Source organism: Procambarus clarkii, chromosome 80 (genome assembly GCF_040958095.1).
Source record: "Procambarus clarkii isolate CNS0578487 chromosome 80, FALCON_Pclarkii_2.0, whole genome shotgun sequence".
NCBI lineage: Eukaryota > Metazoa > Arthropoda > Malacostraca > Decapoda > Cambaridae > Procambarus > Procambarus clarkii.
The window spans coordinates 20,085,851-20,109,226 of NC_091229.1; the positions used below are offsets into that span (position 1 = coordinate 20,085,851).

The 23,376-nt window shown below is 42.9% G+C and overlaps 1 long non-coding RNA gene across 1 annotated transcript in view; it reads left to right on the forward strand.

The window, feature by feature from the left end:
* The window catches only part of LOC138357794 (uncharacterized), a 60,947-nt gene extending 44,290 nt beyond the window's left edge, over nt 1–16,657 (forward strand). Inside the window, exon 4 of the long non-coding RNA XR_011225145.1 lies at nt 15,490–16,657. This is a non-coding gene — a long non-coding RNA (uncharacterized lncRNA). The remainder of the gene's footprint in view (nt 1–15,489) is intronic.
* Nucleotides 16,658–23,376: the final 6,719 nt, after the last annotated feature.

Below are 23,376 nucleotides of genomic sequence, written 5' to 3' on the forward strand. Positions count from 1 at the left end.
AAAATGTCCAACATCACTATCATTTGGGGAGAAAATGTCCAACATCACTATCATTTGGGGAGAAAATGACCAACATCACTATCATTTGGGGAGAAAATGACCAACATCACTATCATTTGGGGAGAAAATGACCAACATCACTATCATTTGGGGAGAAAATGTCCAACATCACTATCATTTGGGGAGAAAATGACCAACATCACTATCATTTGGGGAGAAAATGTCCAACAAATCAATATCAAAGAGAAATTTGGTCAACATCACATTCATGTTTGTCTTAGATAAAGTGACCGACAGCTTCGTTATTTAGAGTGAAAGTGACCGACAGCTTCGTTATTTAGAGCGAAAGTGACCGACAGCTCCGTTATTTAGAGCGAAAGTGACCGACAGCTCCGTTATTTAGAGCGAAAGTGACCGACAGCTCCGTTATTTAGAGCGAAAGTGACCGACAGCTCCGTTATTTAGAGCGAAAGTGACCGACAGCTCCGTTATTTAGAGCGAAAGTGACCGACAACTCCGTTATTTAGAGTGAAAGTGACCGACAGCTCCGTTATTTAGAGCGAAAGTGACCGACAGCTCCGTTATTTAGAGTGAAAGAGACCGACATTTCCTCAAGATTCAGATCCAATTTCACGCTCTCATTTGTCTCAGAACAATTTAATTTAATTTAAAACTTTCCGTCTTAAGAAGCTGTTACGTAAGTGAACACCACATGAGTCGATGCCGACGTGACGCCCCAACAGTTGCATTGTTCAAGAGACAGCGGGCCTGTACATTCTTGCGACACAATACGCCTTCTTGAGGTTATCTTGAGATGATTTCGGGGCTTTAGTGTCCCCGCGGCCCGGTCCTCGACCAGACCTCCACCCCCAGGAAGCCGCAACAGGGGCATAGGGTGAAAGAAACTCTGCCCATTGTTTCTCGCCGGCGCTTGGGATCGAACCCAGGACCACAGGATCACAAGTCCAGCGTGCTGTCCGCTCGGCCGACCAGCTCCCTTTGACGTAAATGTTTGAGAACTTGTGAACTTGTAAATGTGTCTAATCTCATGTCTAATCTCGTGTTTAATCTCATATGTCTAATCGTTAATATGTATTTTATATATTTTTATTTTGTAGGAAAGAATGAATATAGTTCTGGACCTTAACAACCAGAACTGGTGGTTTAACTGTTTACCACCAGTAAAATTGACTGGTTATTTGTCTCCCCCCCCCTCCCCCCCACTCTCCATAACCCCCCCCCCTTCTTCCTCCCGTCCCCCCACTCCCCATAACCCCCTTCCCCCTTCCTCCCCCCAACACGCCCCCAACATCCTGTGTTGGGTGACGCAGGAATGGCCACAAGTGAAGTGATTTCCATGTTTGTCTCTGACTGGTAGAATATATTCCGGCTCCTGGCTGGCCTGACTGGTCGGGAATCGAACTCCGGCCCCGCAAGAAGCCATGCACGCTATATACCGACCAGTCCGGCCGGATGGACGCCAGATTTTCAGGTGGAAAACAATGAATTTTTTTGAGTTGGACGTGGTGGACGTGACTTGGTTTTTGTATTTATAACCTCAGCCTGTCCGTCCATTTTAACGTCCCTCCTCCCCCCTTTGCTGATCCTCCTTCCTGTGCTGATCCGCTTCACGCATATAGGGTAGATGTGGGGGGGGGGGGAGGGGGGGGGGGAAGGGGATGGATGGAGAGGGGTAATTGGGGAATGTGTGTGTGTACTCATCTATTTGTGCTTGCGGGGGTTGAGCTTTGGCTCTTTGGTCCCCGCAGCCCGGTCCTCGACCAGGCCTCCACCCCCAGGAAGCAGCCTGTGACAGCTGACTAACACCCAGGTACCTAATTTACTGCTAGGTAACAGGGGCATAGGGTGAAAGAAACTCTGCCCATTGTTTCTTGCCGGCGCCTGGAATCGAACCCAGGATCACAGGATCACAAGTCCAGCGTGCTGTCCGCTCGGCCGACCGGCTCTGCATTAAGTGGGAGGACAGGCTCAGGAGCCCCCCTAACCCTTGGAGTTACCTTGGAGTATTTCCGGGGCTCAGCGACCCCGGGGCCCGGTCGTCAACCAGGCCTCCTGGTTGCTGGACTGGTCAACCAGGCTGTTGGACGCGGTTAAGGCAACTAGCGCTCCACAAAGATGGGGTTTTGGGGGGAGGAGGGGGGGAGGGGTTGTTGAGGGGGTTGGTAGAGGGGGGGGGAAGGGGAAGATGGGGTGTAGGAGCAATAGAATTGTAGCAACAGAAACCAGTCAGCAGAGTAGACGGGAGTAGACAGAAAGGGGGGGGGGGCATCTGTTGTGTTCTGTCCTCTGTTCCTCTGTCCTCTGCCATCCTTGTTTCTGTTTCTTTATGTAAACAGTTTATTATAACTTTGTGTAAACTACCGCAATTATATTCCTGCAAACACTTCGATTTGACACAAATTAAGAAATTCACGAATACAATCATTCTATTCTGATCAGTACAGTAGAACAGCCTGTCTCAAGGAGTAGGGGACAGTTATCATCCACCCTGGGAGATTGGGGGGTTTGGAAGGCTGGGAGTAGGGTGGGAGGGATTTTGGGAGGCTGGGGAGTTAGAAATTGCATCACCAAACATTCAATAGGAGGAAAAAGCCTACACAGAAAGAGAGAGAGAGAGAGAGAGAGAGAGAGAGAGAGAGAGAGAGAGAGAGAGAGAGAGAGAGAGAGAGAGAGAGAGAGACTTTTGTCGTGAAGGCTGTAGAGTGGATGGACGCTGTGAATAAGCCAGTCTGAGAGTCCCATAATTGCTCTCACAGGGATCATTGTCATTGTGGGGCCGAGCTAACGAGATGTTTGTTGGAGCCAGGTAATGGCCACTCCACTTAAAGCTCCTTCCACTCCAGTGTCACACACACACACACACACACACACACACACACACACACACACACACACACACACACGCACACACGCACACACGCACACACGCACACACACACACACACACACACACACACACACACACACACCATATTTTCACTGACTTACGCAGGGAGCCCTCCCCAGGGGTCGTCGGTCGACACGGACGTGTCAGGTGTCGATGTAGATGTGTGTCGAATCAGGATTCGACACATGATTCGATGTGTTTTGAGTGACATCAAACAGCCGGGAATCTTTGCTAATACGTCTGACTGCGAGCAGCGGCGTCAAACAACCTGGTTTGCCCAGAGCTCCAAGCTGACCTGGTCAAAGACCGGGGCCACGGGGACATTGATCCTCGGAACTACCATACCTGGAGTATACCTGGAGAGGGTTTCTGGAGTTCTTCTACTCCCCGAGCCCGGTCTGAAGCCAGGCTCGACTTGTGATAACTTGGTCCAACAGACTGCTGTTGCTTGGAGCGGCCCGCAGACCCACGTATCCACTACAACAAAGAAATGAGTGAAGTAGAAGAAACCCCAGAACCCTATCCAGGTACAGTCCAGGCACATATATATCAGATGTCTCCCAAGTCTCCCCCACTGGACTTGGAAATTGCCACTGACAGCACGCTCTCCGCACCAGACTTTGATTCTTGGCATTCCATATTCATCAAGAATAGACAAAAAAATCATTATCACAGGCCCTAAGAATCTTTTGGAAACGGAGCCTAGATACTGATACTATGTCGACATGCATAAACCTTTCTTTTCCGAAGCATCTTTGTCTCTAATCACTCAAGAACTCTGTTAAGGGAAGCTCTTTGAGTCGGAAATTTCTGCCGTAACATAAACCTATTCTAAAAACAACATGTGATCCAGAACCCCATTAACTTACTCTCTGATCCACCCTTGCATATCTCACTGATCCCAAACTCCATTAACTCCTTTACCTACTTCAAGATCTTTATATTAAATCTTCAGCATACCATTTATATTCATTTTGTAATGCTATCATCCCCCTTTCCCTGATAATTCTCTTCCATTCCCCCTTCCCACCATTTCTCACCCCCCTTGAAGCCTTCACTATTCTGTTTCATTTTCCATTACTCTTTGCTTCCCTTAGGTTCCCCCTTCCATCTGTCTCTCCCCTCAAATCCCCTCAGCCAGCCTAACAGGTGGTTGGATGTGTTTTTTGTTTTTTTTTGCGTAAAAGAGGATTTACAAAGCCCTTGTCCTTGGGGTACAGTGCGGGTGTGACTTGGTGGTGGTTGTTGTGGTAGTGGCGATGGTGGTAGTGGTGGTTGATGGTGGTAGTGGTGGTTGTGCTCACCTAATAGTGACTACAGGGGAGTATGACTCCTCATGCCCTGATTACTACGCTTACTATCCTTTTTACGCTTGTCGTATCTATCGTGTTAGTCGATAAGGTGTGGACACCTTATATATACCTTATATATATATATATATATATATATATATATATATATATATATATATATATATATATATATATATATATATATATATATATATATATATCCTTTTGCCTTACTTTCTCTCAATACAAAGTGGCTGTCCTTGTTCAAGCTGTCTATTCCTGTCAGTATTTTGTATGTAAGGATCATATCCCACTCTGTTTCCGGGGGGCGATGGTGGTAGAGGCGCGGCTTATATACAGATCAGCGACTGTATAGGAGTTAGCTTCATATATGTATGCCCATTCGGGCCTTGAAATTGTGGATGGAGGTGGCTTCCACAACTTATTCTTTGAGTACATTCCACTTGTTGACTAGACATACAAGGTAACTTCCATGTTTACTAATACTTTGTGTATTTATACATATATTTTTTTGTAGTTTTGTGTATTTGTAAATACTTTGTGTATTTACAAACTCAGGTAAAGGTATTGGGAGTTGGGTGCTTGTCTATTTTAATGGGGGATTTTCACACATATTTCAGCTTGTGTGAAAAAAGATGTGTGATTTTTCACACACACATTTCAGCTTAATAACACACATAGATATGTGGAGAGAGGTTGAGGGAATTGTATCTGGCTAGACCCATATCCCTCTCTCTTACACACACACACACACACACACACACACACACACACACACACACACACACACACACACACACACACACACACACACACACACACACACAGCAACCAAGTTACTTCATGGGGTCTCTCACATGCCAATCCTCACATGAGCTTACAAACTTTACCCTACCCACCAAAGGCACTTATGAGTCGCCCCTCTCCCCTCCCTCCTCACCACTCCCTCACACACTTGCGGTCACCACCTGGCCCTCACACTCACGCACTCACCTTGAATTATACCAGGTAATTAATGAGTCACTTCTCGTGGAACTCCTTGACACGTTCCCACGCTTGGTCAGTCCTGTTCTCGATTTCACATGTTAAAACTTTAGCTTTATTTTCCTTATATGTATATATATATTTTTTGATTTCTCTGCTGTTTTTATGATAAAGCTGTATTATGATTTGTATTTTTAATTGTTTTTCACGTGTTTTTGGTCTTGCATATATTTTTTGAAGGGGTTTCTTCGAAGGTGGTGTCATATATTTACCACAACAACTCAAGGATGGAGGAAACGGAAGGCGACTCTAATTGGGTCATTAGGTAATTGTGGTTTGTTTCCGGCCCCTCATTGGGCCTGGGAATGGGGGTGAGGTATGCAGGCAGGTGAGGCAAGTCCAGACGCAGAGAGGCAACTTGAGAAGCAAAGAGGTAGGATGTGAAGCAACTTGAGACGCAAACAGGGAGATTGAAGAAATTGAGCAGAGACTGAAGCAGTCATATTGAGCAGAGACTGAAGCAGTCATATTGAGCAGAGACTAAAGCAGTCATATTGAGCAGAGACTAAAGCAGTCATATTGAGCAGAGACTAAAGCAGTCATATTGAGCAGAGACTAAAGCAGTCATATTGAGCAGAGACTGAAGCAGTCATATTGAGCAGAGACTGAAGCAGTCATATTGAGCAGAGACTGAAGCAGTCATATTGAGCAGAGACTAAAGCAGTCATATTGAGCAGAGACTGAAGCAGTCATATTGAGCAGAGACTAAAGCAGTCATATTGAGCAGAGACTGAAGCAGTCATATTGAGCAGAGACTGAAGCAGTCATATTGAGCAGAGACTGAAGCAGTCATATTGAGCAGAGACTAAAGCAGTCATATTGAGCAGAGACTAAAGCAGTCATATTGAGCAGAGACTAAAGCAGTCATATTGAGCAGAGACTGAAGCAGTCATATTGAGCAGAGACTGAAGCAGTCATATTGAGCAGAGACTGAAGCAGTCATATTGAGCAGAGACTGAAGCAGTCATATTGAGCAGAGACTGAAGCAGTCATATTGAGCAGAGACTGAAGCAGTCATATTGAGCAGAGACTGAAGCAGTCATATTGAGCAGAGACTGAAGCAGTCATATTGAGCAGAGACTGAAGCAGTCATATTGAGCAGAGACTGAAGCAGTCACATCAGATTGAAGAAAGGCAACTAGAACAGAAACCAAATCAAGGAATATAGAAACAATCAAAATATTTTCTCACATATGTGAAATCAAAAGGAAAAACTACTCCCAATATTGGACCTATTCGTACGAGTGAAGGTTCATACACTGAGGATGACAAAGAAATTAGTGATATCCTAAAAAAAAAAGCAGTATGAGGACATGTTTAGCACTCCGATAAACAGCATGAAAGTGGAAGATCTGGACAACTTCTTTATGCGTGATATCCAAACCTCTGTAAATATAACTGATATCAACACGAGCGTGGCAGATTTTGAATCTTCCACGGGTCCAGATTCAGTTCAGGGTCAAGATTCATGGAGTTCGATATTTATAAAGAAATGCAAAGTGCCGGTAGCACAGGCACTCAGTATAGTGTGGAGGAAGAGCTTGGACACGGGGGAGATACCAGATGCACTTAAAGCAGCAGACATTGCCCCTCTACACAAGGGAGGGAGCAAAGCATTGGCAAAGAATTATAGACCAGTTGCACTAACGTCCCACATAATAAAAGTATTTGAGAGAGTGATTAGGAGTCAGGTCACTAGTTTCATAGAGACCAATGACCTCCACAACCCAGGCCAACATGGAGACCAATGACCTCCACAACCCAGGCCAACATAGATTTAGAGCAGGAAGATCATGCCTCTCACAGCTACTTGACCATTACGACAAAATCACTGAGGCATTAGAAGAAAAACAGAATGCAGATGTAGTATAGACGGATTTCGCAAAGGCATTCGACAAATGTGACCATGGGGAGCCGGTCGGCCGAGCGGACAGCACGCTGGACTTGTGATCCTGTGGTCCTGGGTTCGATCCCAGGCGCCGGCGAGAAATAATGGGCAGAGTTTCTTTCACCCTATACCCCTGTTACCTAGCAGTAAAATAGGTACCTGGGTGTTAGTCAGCTGTCACTTGCTGCTTCTTGGGGGTGGAGGCCTGGTCGAGGACCGGGCCGCGGGGACACTAAAAAGCCTCGAAATTATCTCAAGATAACCTCAAAATGGAGTGATAACACACAAAATGAGGAGGCATGTTAGATTTCAGTTGGATATTAGCTTGGGACCCATTCAATCTTATTCGCATTTGTGTTGCTCAAGTAGTCCCACCAAGAGAGGTGATTCGATAAAATATATATGCCCAAGTTGACCACAGAATGCTGTCGGGTGTTGGATAAATAGTCTCACGCCTACCGAGATTTTTTGTACAGTCAGTGTGGTCTAGTGGTTAAGGTACCAGGTACGCCAAGGTGCATAGTGCTCCTGGCTCTCTCCTGGGTTCGAATCCATCTGGGGTGTGGAGTTTTCAGTTTTATATATATATATATATATATATATATATATATATATATATATATATATATATATATATATATATATATATATATATATGTTTCATTGAATATGACCGCATATTCTGTATTTATTATTTTCTGGTTTAGGGCTTCTATCCCTCTAACTATTTTCTTAGCATCAGGGCTTAATTGAAATAGGAGTTCTCCAAAACTCATTTTCGTACTTTTAAGGTGAAGAAAAGAAGTGATTTACTATAGAGTGTATTACACTTATTTGTATAATTTGCACGACGTTTCGAACCTCCATGGTTCATTCTCAAGTGAACAGATCTTACAATACTAGTTGATTTTATACCCGCATTAGGTCAGGTGATAATACAATGAAGGTGAAAACATGGGGGGATACATAAGGGATAAACATAGGGGCTGCAGAAGGCTTATTGGCCCATACGAGGCATCTCCTATCTAAACACAAAGATTAATCCAGTGTAATCGTATGGGCCAATAAGCCTTCTGCAGCCCCTATGTTTATCCCTTATGTATCCCCCCATGTTTTCACCTTCATTGTATTATCACCTGACCTAATGCGGGTATAAAATCAACTAGTATTGTAAGATCTGTTCACTTGAGAATGAACCATGGAGGTTCGAAACGTCGTGCAAATTATACAAATAAGTGTAATACACTCTATAGTAAATCACTTCTTTTCTTCACCTTAAAAGTACGAAAATGAGTTTTGGAGAACTCCTATTCCAATTAAGCCCTGATGCTAAGAAAATAGTTAGAGGGATAGAAGCCCTAAACCAGAAAATAATAAATACAGAATATGCGGTCATATTCAATGAAACATGTTTGAAAGAAAACCTGCTGTCAGTATACACCAATATATATATATATATATATATATATATATATATATATATATATATATATATATATATATATATATATATATATATATATATATATATATATCTTACTTTGACAGGGTAAGATAGCTTCTACAGAAACTAGTGTGTTATTAAGTACCTGACCACTGAAGGTGATTAAGATGCTTTTACAAGCTCAAGTTATAGTTACATCACATACATTGTATAACTGATTCATCACACAGTCAACCTCGGGTACAAGTCCAATATATCATCAAGTGTTCCAGTACTCATATAATAGTTACAGAGTTCAGCATACCTCAGCCCAGGAGGGTGAAAGTCAGTCAATATGGGACATTCTACAATATAATGTTCAAGGGAGTGCATGTTTTCTCTTTCACAAAAATTGACACATGGTGTATTGAACACTTTCACAAAAATTGACACATGGTGTATTTGACACTGGTGTAGCCAGTGTAGTGGAGGGGGGGGGGGGTAGAGGCTTGAGCAGTGTAGCGTGTTCTACAAGAGGAGTCATGTATCTCTTGCAAGATATGTGCATACTCTCAGTATCAACTCGTGAGAGAGAGAGAGAGAGAGAGAGAGAGAGAGAGAGAGAGAGAGAGAGAGAGAGAGAGAGAGAGAGAGAGAGAGAGAGAGAGAGAAAGTACTGTACCCCAGGATAATTTTTTACCCACTTCTGGTTTTCACTATTTTCTTTCCGAGGGAAGGGCGCTTCCTCTTTCTTTTTTCGTGTATTGCTTTCACCTTTCCTTTCTCTTGGAAAGCATTATCTGTCTGGAACGGGCTGCTCCTCGACACTTTACTCTCATCTTTAACACCAATCAAATTTACTGCTTTCTCTCTCTCTCTTCTTTATTTAGCTTTTAAACTAAAGTTTTCGAAATTGGCTGCTTTGCTTTCTGCTCTACTTTTGTGGTATTCTTCAATTTTAAATGTTATTTTTTTATTTAGATAACGGTTTCTTTTTTATTTAGATAAGTTTATTTTTTATTTAGATAACGGTTTCTTTTTTATTTAGATAACGGTTTCTTTTTATTTAGATAACGGTTTCTTTTTTTAGATAACGGTTTCTTTTTTATTTAGATAACGGTTTCTTTTTTTAGATAACGGTTTCTTTTTTATTTAGATAACGGTTTCTTTTTATTTAGATAACGGTTTCTTTTTTTAGATAACGGTTTCTTTTTTATTTAGATAACGGTTTCTTTTTTTAGATAACAGTTTCTTTTTATTTAGATAACGGTTTCTTTTTTATGTAGATAACGGTTTCTTTTTTTAGATAACAGTTTCTTTTTTATTTAGATAACGGTTTCTTTTTTATTTAGATAACGGTTTCTTTTTTATTTAGATAACGGTTTCTTTTTTTAGATAAGTTTCTTTTTTATTTAGATAACGGTTTCTTTTTTATTTAGATAACGGTTTCTTTTTATTTAGATAACGGTTTTTTATTTTGTTTTTTGGGTACTTTTTTTATTTTTTAATTATATCCGTTTTCAATTCCAGTTGATTTTCTTTTGTTCCTGATCTGACTTCTTTTGTTTTGTGTTGATTTTATTTGTTTATTTTGTTTTTTTCCATTTTGTGTGTATTTGTTATTCTTTTACATCTTTTCATCTTTTTTTATCATCTTTTATTAATTTATTTTCATTTTTTATTTATCTTTCCATTTTTTTTTATCATCTTTTATTAATTTATTTTCATTTTTTATTTATCTTTCCATTTTTTTTATCATCTTTTATTTATTTATTTCCATTTTTTATTTATCATTCCATCTTTTTTTTCATCTTTTATTTATTTATTTCCATTTTTTATTTATCTTTCCATCTTTTTTATCATCTTTTATTAATTTATTTTCATTTTTTATTTATCTTTCCATCTTTTTCTTTCTTTTTCTTTCCTTTTCATCGTTTTTATCTTTTCTTTATGACTTCCTTCGTCTTGTTTCCCTTCAGACCTTCAAGAAGTCTTGTTGACTGTGGGAAAACTTTCGACTTAATTTGACTTTTATGTCGAGAAAGAAGTCGTGACTTGTTATATATATCCAGCTTATATATATCCAGCTTATATATATCCAGCTTATATATATCCATATATATATATTCAGGTATATCCAGGCCAAGGCTATATATATTACGCCGTATTGTCACTTGTGAAAATTGCATTATTCTTACGAACGTGTTCTATTCTTGGTGCGTTGTTAGTAGTAAGGGATTACCACAAGGCAAGCCGGACAACTCTAGCAACCTACTTCAGGTATACTCCAGGTAATGGGGGGGGGGGGAATAATGAGCTATGCAACACAGGTCAACATTGTCTTAGAGTCTTATCGTTCACAGTTATTTGATCGTTAAGACGGAATTACAGAGGCATTGTAATTCATGTCAAAATATAGACACCATATACTCGCTATCTTGAGGTTATCTTGAGCTATCTTGAGGTTATCTTCTTGATGTTATCTTGAGCTAAACACAGATGCCGAAGAAATATCAGGAAATTCACTTTCGCAAACAGAGTGGTTGTTGGAACAAGTTAGGGGAGAAGGTGGTGGAGGCCAAGACCGTCAGTAGTTTCAAAGCGTTATATGACAAAGAGTGCTGGGAAGACGGGACACCACGAGCGTAGCTCTCATCCTGTAACTACACTTAGGTAATTTCCTATTTTGTAAGAATATGGGATAAACGTGGCCGTGGAGTGAAGGCTAAGGGAAGAATGGGTAAAAAAACGGGTGATGGATTTATAATGGTCAAACAAGCAGTTTGGAAATCGTGATAGTGGCCAACAGAAACTAACTTCAGTACTGTAACAAAATATGAGTACTGTAAGTACTTTATGAGTACTTTAAGGAAGCCTGTAAAGTAAGGTCCTCACAACTCTATTTTTCATCACACTCACAAGTGATATCATCAGCGAAGGATAACACAATTGCGTGTCTGACGACAATGATGACACGCAAATCAGTACGAAAATTGCTTTGGTGGAAGACACAGACAAATTGCAATCATATTACGGGCTCACCATAGACCGTGCTGCTTGGAACTTTATGTTCCAGGCAGCCAATCTTTAACAACAACAACAACAACATACAATCAGATATTGAGCTCAACACAAGTCTTCCATTGGGCAAGAGAATACAATGATGTATTCTAGTTTCAGAAAATACATGAACCTTAAACGAAGTACAGGATACAGGATACAAGATCTTATCGTAGAAAGGAGCGACTAAGTCAAATATCAAATGTGGGCCCTACAGGCCACTCCAAGCAGCAACAGCCTGTTGGACCAAGCTCTCACAAGTCACCTCCCTCCTCTCTCTCTCTCTCTCTCTCTCTCTCTCTCTCTCTCTCTCTCTCTCTCTCTCTCTCTCTCTCTCTCTCTCTCTCTCTCTCTTCCTGGTGTGACTCAGTGGCTGCCCCCCCCTTCTCCCGTGGCGTAGTGGGCTACATCCCCCACACCTCGTCCTGATTGACTGGGAACCTTCCCTCGCTGCCTATGACTCACTGTGACAATCAGAATTGTATATTACAACAATTATTTTGGCGAAGCGTGATATCATCGGGACCGCGCGGCCATAAGGGTTATCTTGAGAGGTTATCTTGAGGTGATTTCGGGGGCTTAGTGTCCCCGCGGCCCGGTCCTCGACCAGGCCTCCACCCCCAGGAAGCAGCCCGTGACAGCTGACTAACACCCAGGTACCTATTTTACTGCTAGGTAACAGGGGAATAGGGGTGAATGAAACTCTGCCCATTGTTTCTCGCCGGCGCCCGGGAGCGAACCCGGGACCACAGGATCATAAGTCCAGCGTGTTGTCGGCTCGTGTTAGTCGGCTCCCGACTAACACTGGAATATGTGGCACCAGCATGGAATCCGCACCTTGTGGAGCGTAAACCTAAAATGAAAAAAATCCAAAAGTTTGCAACAAGATTGGTGCTAGAGCTAAGAGGATTAAGCTACAAGGACAGGCTAATGGAACTATAAATCTCACGATCGTAGAGGGTAGAAGGAACAGCGGGGATATGATCACAATATACAAGATACTGAGGGGGAATAAAGTGAACAAGAACAGCCTCATAAAGTGAGAGAAAGTAGGACAAGAGGCCACAGCTGGAAACACAAATGAGGCGAAGGAATGTAAGGCAATAACTCGTCTCCTGTACGGCTGGTCAACAAGCGGAATGTTCTGGAAGAAGCACAAGTTGTGGAAGCCACCTCCATCCACACCTTCAAGACCAGACTCGACAAAGAATTTGAACGTCAGAACAGTTCAATTATAGCGCAATAGCTACGATAAGACCAGTAGGCGTGGGGTTAAGGAGCTACATATCGCACCTTGAACAAATCCACAAGGGCCGTGACGAGGATTCGAACCTGCGTCCGGGAGCATCCCAATCATCCGTAATCACCGATAGCTAAGTACAGGTAGGCAACTACCACCACCACCATCCACCACCATCCAGTAACAAACTTGTACATTACCCACCAGACACAGGCGCAGATATAATGGTCAAAGTTTCAACAATTCCCAAACAGGAATATGGTGTGATAATTCCCAGTCTCGCCAACCGCCCAGCAATAATTTGGTGGAGCCGAGCAAGCCTCGGGAATATAAATTCCTCGCAAACTCGCTGCTTGTAATTTTGGCGGAATCCAGACTCAAGATATGAGTTTCCCATCATCCTTCAGTCGTTAAATTCACAAATTTAATTTTGAATTTAACGGTTAATTTTGAAATTAACGGTTTAATTTTGTGGTTTGAATTTTGAATTATTATATCAGTTATATTTCGCGATGGGAGGGGTGGATTTAATTTGGCGATCGTCACAAAGTTGGATTTTATCTGGATAATATAGCTAGAAATGGACTCTAGAAAAGCGAGTTCTAGACGAGCTCGCTAAGCTGAGAAGTGTTCAAGATGAGCTCGCTAAGCTGAGGAGTGTTCTAGATGAGCTCGCTAAGCTGAGAAGTGTTCAAGATGAGCTCGCTAAGCTGAGAAGTGTTTAAGATGAGCTCGCTAAGCTGAGGAGTGTTCTAGATGAGCTCGCTAAGCTGAGAAGTGTTCAAGATGAGCTCGCTAAGCTGAGGAGTGTTCTAGATGAGCTCGCTAAGCTGAGAAGTGCTCTAGATGAGCTCGCTAAGCTGAGAAGTGCTCTAAATGAGCTCGCTAAGCTGAGAAGTGCTCTAGATGAGCTCGCTAAGCTGAGAAGTGCTCTAGATGAGCTCGCTAAGCTGAGGAGTGTTCTAGACAAGTTCGCTCAGCTGAAGAGACTTTTAAACGAGTTCGCTAAGCTGAAGAGACTTCTAAACGAGCTCGCTAAGCTGAAGAGACTTCTAGATAAGCTCGCTATAGCTGAAATACGTTCTAGGCACGTTCTCTAAGCTGCGTGAGCGTCTTCAAGGCCAAAGACTCTGCCGTGGACAATGAGAGCCCGAAGGACCTTCATCACCTTCGCGGTTGTTAGAAACCTCTTCTTCTGGAACGTACCTCCGAGTCCCTTGACTGGAACGTACCTCCGAGTCCCTTGACTGGAACGTACCTCCAAGTCCCTTGACTGGAACGTACCTCCGAGTCCCTTGACTGGAACGTTCCTACAATCGCTTGGCTGGAACGTTTCTCGAATTCCTCGGCTCGGAACGTTCCTCATGTACCCTGACTTGACCATTCCTCACGTTCCGTTGCTGGAACATGAGGAATGCTGTGTAGCTGTGTGGATTGGTTGGGATAATATGAGGATTGGTTGGGATAATATGTGGATTGGTTGGGATAATATGTGGATTGGTTGGGATGGTATGTGGATTGGCAGAGATAATAGGTAGATTGGCAGAGGTACTATGTGGATTGGTAGAGATAATATATATGGATGTATAGAGATAATTTAAAATATCTGAATTAGTAATATGTATTGAGGAGGGGGTGAGGTGGTCTCCTAGTGTCCCCAGAAGCCTAGGTGTGTGTGTGTGTGCGTGCGTGTGTGTGTGTGTGTGTGCGTGCGTGTGTGTGTGTGTGTGTGTGTGTGTGTGTGTGTGTGTGTGTGTGTTCGGAGGTCACCTTGGGGTAACCGGTGATAATGTGGGTCTGGGGAACGCGTCTTAGATCTGCCCCGGAAGCTATTATTAGTTTGGCGACGGTAACTGGTCTGGGAGAGAGTGGGGGTTGGGTGCTCTACACACCTTGTCCCACTTCCCAGACACACGGGGCTTTATGCACACGCACGGGATTCGCAGTTCACGAACCCGGGTTCGATTCCCCAAAACAAATGGATTGAGATTCCTAAATGTACACCAGCCTCTGTAAATCGAAGCAAAGGAGGCGAGAGTTTGCAAACTCAGGACAGTATCGTAGTACAACCGTTGGGAAGTATGGGTAGAGGGTAGACGTCTTCGCCAAAGTCGAAGTCGGCAGTGTCGAAGTCGAAGTCGGAGACGCCAGTGTCGAAGTCGAAGTCGGAGACGCCAGTGTCGAAGTCGAAGTCGGAGACGCCAGTGTCGAAGTCGGAGACGCCAGTGTCGAAGTCGAAGTCGGAGACGCCAGTGTCGAAGTCGAAGTCGGAGACGCCAGTGTCGAAGTCGAAGTCGGAGACGCCAGTGTCGAAGTCGAAGTCGGAGACGCCAGTGTCGAAGTCGAAGTCGGAGACGCCAGTGTCGAAGTCGAAGTCGGAGATGCCAGTGTCGAAGTCGAAGTCGGAGACGCCAGTGTCGAAGTCGAAGTCGGAGACGCCAGTGTCGAAGTCGCCATTGTCGAAGACATCTACCTTCGTCTTTACCCAACGAATCTGAATCTTAAATTGTGATTGGTGGTTCTGGCATGACGTCAGACAGGAGAACAAGGCGTTTGTGCCTCACTGCAGTATTGTACATGGTTGTAACTTGATGTTTTCTTCCTTTTTTTCAGGTAAATGTCTTGGAGGGAGCGGAGAGGCTATAGGCTACCTGTTCTTCGTCCAGGTCTGTGGTAGTATGGTTCACGTGGAGCTGTTGCGGTTGGTAAGGTGTGATGTGGGAGTGGGGTGGATATGGTTACCCGGGGGTAGAGGGTTATTGTGGTTGGTGGTGAATTGTTGTGGTAGGTGGTAGTCGTGTTGTGGTTGAGGGTAGTGGGATTAGGAGCCCTCTTCACCAGCCCCCCAAAGGATGGGTATGGGGTGCATAATAAAGACATTAAATTGTTGGGGTCGGGGATGAATGACCCAGTGAGTCTAGGAGAAGCTCCCTCTTGATCTTTGACCCATACCATATTCTTATATAGGCTAGAAGGAGGAACTTAAGAATCAGGAATGTTAAATTTAAATTTTGCCCCGAGGGGCGAGTTTATTGGCCAGTGGCACTCATCCTGCGAGTGGATACACCGCCATAGTGACAGTATTGGGCAGCGCCACTCATCCTGCGAGTGGATACACCGCCATAGTGACAGTATTGGCCAGTGGCACTCATCCTGCGAGTGGATACACCGCCATAGTGACAGTATTGGGCAGCGCCACTCATCCTGTGAGTGGACACACCGTCATAGTGACAGTATTGGGCAGCGCCACTCATCCTGTGAGTAGACACACCGCCATAGTGACAGTATTGGGCAGCGCCACTCATCCTGTGAGTGGACACACCGCCATAGTGACAGTATTGGGCAGCGCCACTCATCCTGTGAGTGGACACACCGCCATAGCAGCATGTACAACACTCCCTAATAGGAAGAAAACCCACTGGGTTGTTCATCCTGTCACTTGTACCCAGACACAGCTGGGACTAATCAGGAACCGTTTATGTTCACACGGTGTTCTGCGTGATCCATATAGAACCTATAGCTATATGGATAGTATAGAACCTATAGCTATATGGATAGTATAGAACCTATAGCTACTAAGGAAGGAATTGACAAACTATGGAATTATTTTTACCAAACAATAAAAGTTCCATTTTTGTACTAATGGCCTACTAAATAACATAACCCCCCCCCCCAAAAAAAAAGGGATAGTGTAACCTAACCAGTCGTAGGCCTAAGCAATTCTAGGCCTAACATGCATATTCACAGGCCTAATTTATTGCACTTATTTTTCTTTCTCTCTGCCACCCTCTTGTATTAATGTTGTATATGAGGATATATATATATATATATATATATATATATATATATATATATATATATATATATATATATATATACATGTCTTGTATGAGGATAGTATATGTTGGATTTCCCTCACCTCCTCCCCCCCCCCTTTATACAGGCCTATCACACATCCCCTCTCTTTGAACAGGCCTATCACCCCCCCTCCCCCTATATCAAATTTCTGCGGGGGGGCCTAAATTACACGGTACATACACCAACAGCACCTCGATTATAGAGGATGGCCCAGCCAAATTATAGCCAACGTTGACGTGATTATACAGTTTAAGGTCCCCCACGGAATGGCCTCATAAACTGCTTAATTGCCACCCCCACACTACTTAATTGAAGAGGTGATAAGCCCTGCTCAACACCTCTTAACCTGTAATTATAGCTGTTATTGAGAGATAAGACAAAATACCACAAACACACAATGTATGAAAGCAAAATACCACCAACGAAACTGGAATAAAAGGGCAGGAAATTAAGAATTTATAGTAGTATATCGCCATCTTAAGATGTCTTAAGATTAAGTTTAAGATGTCTTAAGATTAAGTTTAAGATGGCCAACATCTTTAATTTTAAAAGTTTATCAACATCCCGAAAAGAGGAAAATGAGAAACAACGAATAACAAAAGAACTAGACCAATAACTGAAATTAAAAAAAAAAAATTATTCTTGGATTTAAAAAGATTTTCACCAGGATTTAAAAAAGGGGGGGATTCCCTTGGATTTCAACAGGGGGGGGGGCTTCACTGTTATTTAAAAAAGGGTTCATCAGAGTATAAAAAAGGTTTCACCCGGATTTAGAAAAAAAAGGGTTTCATTACGATTAAAAAAAAAGGTGTTTCACTAGGATATAACCAAAAGTTTTCACCAGAATTTAAAACCAAAAAATACTAGGATTTAAAAAAAGGCGGTTTTCAACAGGATTTAAGAGATCAACTTCCACACTCAGTTGCTAGGAGAGATCAACCTAGCACCCCCAGGTGCTAGGAGAAGAGATTAACCTAGCACCCTCAGGTGCTAGGAGAAGAGATTAACCTAGCACCCTCAGGTGCTAGGAGAAGAGATCAACCTAGCACACTAGGCTGGGAGTCGAAGGGGTTCCACCATGACAAATTGGGCTGTTGAGAAAGGGTCGTATTTTGACGGTTTTTGCACCCTAAGATTTATGTCTTAACCAGCTCGTGGCTTTGCAGTTGACAGGTGAATGTGAGAGAGGGGGGGGGGGGGGGGGAGATGAGACATACCTCTATCTCTCATCTATCTATCTATCTCCTCTTTCCGTTAGATAGGAATTTCCACAAAGGGGTTTCTGCTCCCAGTTAGTCTCAAGAAATAGTTTCAGTCTCAGATAGACAGGCAGACGGCGTGACAGACAGACAGACAGACACATTTGCAGACAAACAGGCTGAAAGACACACAAACAAACACAAAATCATATCAAGAGCGAATAATATCAACACACTTCCTTCACCTGTTGATTGACGGTTGAGAGGCGGGACCAAAGAGCCAGAGCTCAACCCCCGCAAGCACAATTAGGTGAGTACCTTAAATAATTCTTCAACAGTGAGGAAAAAAAACTCTGAGAAATAAATATATATATATATATATATATATATATATATATATATATATATATATATATATATATATATATATATATATATATATATTTTCAATTTCTTTCTTTATTATGCACCCCATACCCATCCCGTGGGCGGTGGTGTAAAGGATTACAGAGGCACATAATCGGTTCAAGAACTGAACCCTCTAGTTCGTTTAGCTAAGCAAATAACAATTTTTGACGCTAGTTACAAAATTAATAATGTTATATATACATGTACACACTCTCATACATACATATACACACACACATATATATATATATATATATATATATATATATATATATATATATATATATATATATATATATATATATATATATATATATATATATATATAAAGTTTGAACTTTGTTACAAAAAAGGAGTTACATATGGGTTACAAAGATGGTTATCATAGGTTGTCGAGTTCCTCCAGCTCCTCAGATGGCGGGCAGGAACCCTGGATGCAGTGCACATTTCCCCTCTGTATCGCCACACTGAGGCGCTGGAAAAGAAAGCTTGCAGCTCTTGGGTCCCTTGTTGTTTCAATGAGCCTAGAACTCAGTTCCTTCAAAAAACTGGTAGCACTTTTACCCCAGGCGCCGAGTGTCTCAGAAGCAATGGGGACAAAATTGTAGTGGTGATCCAGTTCTCTATACTTACGGGATTTGGCTGCTTCCCTGTGGGTGGCAGCGCCACCTGGTTGTGCAACACTGAGGTTAATGTAGGTGTTAGCCAGGGTTGAAACGCACGTGTAGTCCCATACCAACTGCTTGCCATTCTTCCAGGGGTTCACTGTGATACCATCCGGGCGACCAATAAGAGCATCAGAGTTACGGGGCGTTAGGTAACGGGGCTCTCTTTCAGCTGGGCATCCAGCTGTGGTGAGGCTCCTCTTGATGATGTCGTTAACTTCACTGTGCCTCAAGTGCCATCCTCCTGTGCTTTGGCAGAGTAGGCCATGGTGGCCGTACCTATCAGCCACCACCTCGCCGCAAATACACCTATATCTGGTGTGGATTGGGGCAGCAAGGCGGAGGGCCACAGCAATTCGGAGGGCGTGTGGTGTGAGACGCATGCCAGTTGCCGACATTGGGGTTGCTAACAGGAAATCCCCTGCATGTGGTGCTGCTACTGCTGTGAGGCGAGCAATGTCGTGTTGTGTTGTTGCAGCACCCAGGCACTCTGCAGCAACTTGGTCTACAATGGGGCCATCCCAGCTGGATTGCTTGTGATATATATATATATATATATATATATATATATATATATATATATATATATATATATATATATATATATATATATATATATATATATATATATATATAATTTAAATACAGATTTCCCAAACCAAAAATGCCATCACGGATAATTTTTTTAATTATAATAATATATATAATAGGTAAAGGCTTAGCAGGCCTGAACGTAACAGCCATCAGGGTGATTACATTGTTCCGTATAATTACGGTATAATTATTTTTTTGTAAAGATTGCTTTTACACCCAGTTTGTGTAAACAATTATTTACGTAATTATATAAATTATTCAATGTAACGCTTTAAATTAGGAATCATTATACAGTAATGTATAAGTTTATTCATACAGACCTAAATTAATTTTTGATTCAAGACGAAAAAGTGATTATAAACTGGGGAAAGGGGGGGGGGGAGGGGGGTATTAAGATTGGCTGGCTTTAACTGTAATTAATCTTGTTGATGATGACGTGTAAGGCTTAGAAGGCTTAAGAAGTTTAAGCGTTGATCGACCAGACTGTTGGTGGCCGCTGCAGGCACTAAAGTAGTAGGAATCACAGCCTGGTTGATCATGTACGTTTTTTGAACGAGTGTTGGAGAAGCTAATGTCCAACCACTTGGGCTGGACGGTAAAGCGATGGTCTCGCTTCATGCAGGTCGGCGTTCAATCCCCGACCGTCCATAAGTGGTTGGACACCATTCCTTTCCCCCCGTCCCATCCCATCTCCTTATCGTGACCCCTTCCAAGTGTTACATAGTCGTAATGGCTTATAACTCTCTCTCCTGATAGTTCCTTTCCCATTATCTTCATATTTCTCTCAGTGGAACAATTTTTCAGTTACAATTTCTTGTAATTATTTACAACTTCTTATAATTAAAAATTTCATTGTGCTGAATTGGACCTCGTGTCGTAGACTTGCCAGCTGGGACTTGTGTTTTTTTTTTGTTTATTTTTTTATTATTATTTTCTACCACAGACGTGGCCAGACATTTACAATGCTAACCAGCATATATACATTTTCTTCTGTCCTCCATGGACAGATGTGTTAAACATATAGTTCAAGGGTTTATTGAACAGGGACTTGTGGTGTATGTCTCGTACTACTAATTGTACTACAAACTGTACTACAATTAGTACAGTTTGGGGGAATTTTCAGCTGTTCCAACAATGTTGAAGCTTTGTTAACAAGATTCGGGCAGTGAAATATATTTGTATGCTCTCCAGGTCAGCAACTTCTCCAGCTTTGAATGGGGCTGTTAGTGTGCAGCAGTAGTCCACCCTAGAGAGCACTAGTGTCTTTAGAGGATTCATCATTGGTATGGCAATTCTTGTTTGAAAGGTCCTTGTTATCCAACCTGTTATCTTTCTTGTAGTTGTGACGGATACTTTATTACCTGCTTGATGGGGTTCTGGGAGTTAACTCTATGGGGGTAGCATCAAATATTTCAGACTTGACTTCAAAAAATTCCATATGGGATGGAAGGTGGGTGCCGATATTTCTTAAATCATTTCACGTGGGTCGACTAGCCTATGATACTCCTTTACCCAACATAATTCATCTTGAACAGTTGGGTGAGGCTATGTAGAAGTTATGTGTATTGTGATCTTATAGTACTCTATCGAGACATGGGGGAAGGATAAGAGTCCCCCTCTCTCACTCTCTGACGAGAGTGAGAGTGAGAGAAAGATAGAAAGTTCAAGTGGGGGGAAATATTGAGAGGACGATAGGGAAAAATAGCCGTCACAGAAAGCAGAATGAGGGGAATTTTGCCGGTCAAGTAGAGGGTGTTGGTGGCTGTGGGGGAATATTTAATCTCACCTCCTACCCTCCCTTCTCCCCGTTCGTGACCCGGTATGTCAGTCATCCACACACTCACACACACACACACACACACACACACACACACACACACACACACACACACACACACACACACACACACACACACACACACACACAGAGTGGTTAACAAATGGAATGCATTAGGCAGTGATGTGGTGGAGGCTGACTCCATACACAGTTTCAAGTGTAGATATGATAGAGCCCAGTAGGCTCAGGAACCTGTACACCAGTTGATTGATGGTTGAGAGGCGGGACCAAAGAGCCAGAGCTCAACCCCCGCAAAGACAACTAGGTGAGTACACACACACACACACACACACACACACACACACACACACACACACACACACACACACACACACACACACACACACACACACTCACTCACACACCATCTTAGAAGCCACACAATATAATTATGACTCCCTATGTAATCAGAGTTACAAAAGACCGAAGCCTGTAATTAGCAAGCGAGCAAAGTCTCAGGATTACAGAGTTTGTTCACTCTTGTGAGCATAAATAAACACCTACAAGCCGCCGCAGGTGTTGAAAATGTTGTTAATACCCTCCAAATTCCACAAGTTTATTAAGTTCGCAAATTGTAGCGATGGTGGTTAGTATGGATTAGTTAGTAAGCTGGTAGTTGTGGTGCCCCTGATGCCCCTGTTCACCTAGTTGTTGTGGTGTTGGGGGTGTTGGGAGAATTGTAGAGTTTCTCTCCGTAAAAAATACGACTGTTTTACCTAACTAAGAGGCGTATGAACCCAAACAACCCCCCTAACCTAACGAGGCCAATGTATAGAAAACGTCACTATTACGATGCTTTAATTTTCACCAATACGTCTCAATACAAATCAACCAATCAACGTATTGGTTGATTCCGTCCAAAATGCGACGTACTAGATGTCGTAAGACTGTCGTAGACTAGTTGTCGTAACAATAGACAGGTTGTTCAATTATGCAGTTTTAAGAATTTGTTCAATTTTGAACGTAGCTTAATATAGCCCAACCATACCATACCTTGCGTTGATTTCGTGGATCAATGTCTCTGGGGCCCGTTCTCCGGCCAGGCCTGGTGTTTGTGGCCTGGGTCGACCGTGGGGGACTGATGGCTAAGTGGGACAGCGCTCGGGATTCGTTGTCCTACTGTTCCGGGTTCGATCCCCGGTGGTGGCGGAAACAGATGGCAGAGTTTCTTTCACCGTAATGTCCCTGATCACCTAGCAGTAAATAGGTACCAGGGAGTTAGACAGCTGCTACGGGCTGCTTCCTGGGGTGTGTGTAACAAAAAAGGAGGCCAGGTCGAGGACCGGGCCGCGGGGACGCTAAGCCCCGAAATCATCTCAAGATAACCTCACGGCTGTTCGTTAGGTTGTGAATTGTCTCAAGCTAATTGCCCAATGGTTCAGTCTACGTAACTGCTCTCACCCCGTCTAGACGGCGCCTGGCTAGACTCTGATGTCTGGGAAAATGCATGACAAATGTTTACACATATGATTATTAATGTATTTAACGGCATATATAGGCATTTTACGCATCAACTTGCCGAAACCTGTACATCTTTCAACAGTCATGGATTAAATGAGAGAGAGAGAGAGAGAGAGAGAGAGAGAGAGAGAGAGAGAGAGAGAGAGAGAGAGAGAGATAAAGAGAGAGAGAGAGAGAGAGAGAGAGAGAGAGAGAGAGAGAGAGAGAGAGAGAGAGAGAGAGAGAGAGAGAGATAAGAGAGAGAGAGAGAGAGAGAGAGAGAGAGAGAGAGAGAGAGAGAGAGAGAGATAAGAGAGAGAGAGAGAGAGAGAGAGAGAGAGAGAGAGAGAGAGAGAGAGAGAGAGAGAGAGAGATAAAGAGAGAGAGAGAGAGAGAGAGAGAGATAAGAGAGAGAGAGAGAGAGAGAGAGAGAGAGAGAGAGAGAGAGAGAGAGAGAGAGAGAGAGAGAGAGAGAGAGAGAAGAGAGAGAGAGAGAGAG